We start from the raw sequence: 1,585 nt of genomic DNA, 5'->3' as shown, positions 1-1,585 counted from the left end.
TGAGACCCCATAGACAGCAGCCCACCAGGCTCCCCTGTCCCTGGGATTCTCCAGGCAAGAACACTGGTGTGGGTTGCCATTTCCTTCTCCAATGCAGGACAGTATAAAAATTTACATACCAAGTGGTTTGTATTCTTGACAAAATTTAAAATCTAGCAGCACACAGGCTAGAATGAGTTATCATTGCTTGAAACTATATGCTTGGATTCATAACATTTAAAAGTCAACTGGGTCACCGCTGGCTGATGGTACAAATACGTTTTAGAGTCAAATACTGTATTCTTAAGTCATCCAAATATTGCATTTTAAAAGAGTCAAAGACTTTCAACAAGACGTATGTATACCTTGGGGATAAACTGTCTTCCAAATCGTGAAAGAAGATTGCCACCTAACTGAAGAGAACTAAGTAAACGTGCCCTGGAAGCCACAGGAATTCTGGGTGCTCGCACACTTTGAGATAACCTGCAAACGGCTTCGTGGTTCTCCCACCTTCACCCCCTCCCCAGGCTCAGACAGGAAACCTTCTTCTGACGCCCCAAGGAAAAGCATCCCGGAGAGAGGCAAAAGGAAGGACTCCGGGAACCACGCAGCAGCAGAAGTTCGCCAGCCCAGTCAGCCCCCCAAATGTCTTCCTCGGAATGCTCGAGGCAGTCAGTCTCCCGAGTGTCTGCACTTTTCGCAGTTGTGTTCAAGTATCCACCCTCGTTTCCGCTAGCAGAGCACCCTCTGCCCTTCAGGATTGGTGGCTGGGTGGGGTCTGCAGCTGAACTTCAGTCTTTGTGCTCAGGGTGCAGCTGCAGGACTCAGAGACGGTGGTGGCGGAGATGCAGGGACTGGGGTGCATAGGCCGTGTAATGAGTGACCGGAAGCAAGGCACAAGAGCTCCAGTGGCGCAATCGGTTAGCGCGCGGTACTTATACAGCAGTATGTGTGCGAGTGATGCCGAGGTTGTGAGTTCGATCCTCACCTGGAGCATCGTTTTGACAACATCTCTGAGACGCCTTTCTGCTCTCCTTTCCTACTACACCATCTTTGATGTGTTTGAATTTGTCCTATACAGTTTATTCTTACCTGTTCCTTAGTACTGTTAGAACCAAGCAAAGACTTTGTTGTGCTGCAGTGGGCTAGCTTCTGTAATTCTTTATCCCCCACCTTGTCTTATAAAGTGAAAGTCACTCAGTCGTGTCCATCTCTTTGCGACACCAAGGACTGTAGTCCATGGAATTCTCTAAGCCAGGGAGTCTTTCCCTTCTCCAGGGGGTCTTTCCAACCCAGGGATCCAACCCAGGTCTCCCTCATTGCTGGCGGATTGCCACAAGGAAAGCCCCCTTGTATTGTAAGCTGATTTCTAATAAAGAACATCCACCCCCATCTTTGGTCTTGTAACCCTAGTTCTTCAGGTATCCTCTGGCGAGTACTTGAAAGTCACTAACTAATTTGTGATCACTAACCTAGAGCCAGACAGCCTGGAATGTGAAGTCAAGTGAGCATTAGGAAGCATCACTACTGCATAAAGCTAGTAGACGTCATGAAATTCCAGTTGAGCTATTTCAAATCCTAAAAGATGATGCTGTGAAAGTGCTGC

At 47.9% G+C, this 1,585-nt stretch overlaps 1 non-coding gene across 1 annotated transcript; it reads left to right on the top strand.

Annotated features, from left to right (window-relative positions):
- Positions 1–881: 881 nt before the first annotated feature.
- TRNAI-UAU (transfer RNA isoleucine (anticodon UAU)) lies at positions 882–975 on the top strand. Its single transcript has 2 exons — positions 882–919; positions 940–975. It is a non-coding gene; the product is annotated as a tRNA-Ile (tRNA).
- Positions 976–1,585: the final 610 nt, after the last annotated feature.

This window comes from Ovis canadensis, chromosome 20 (assembly GCF_042477335.2).
Source record: "Ovis canadensis isolate MfBH-ARS-UI-01 breed Bighorn chromosome 20, ARS-UI_OviCan_v2, whole genome shotgun sequence".
Taxonomy (NCBI): Eukaryota; Metazoa; Chordata; class Mammalia; order Artiodactyla; family Bovidae; genus Ovis; species Ovis canadensis.
This window is presented reverse-complemented; position numbering and strand designations above follow the sequence as displayed.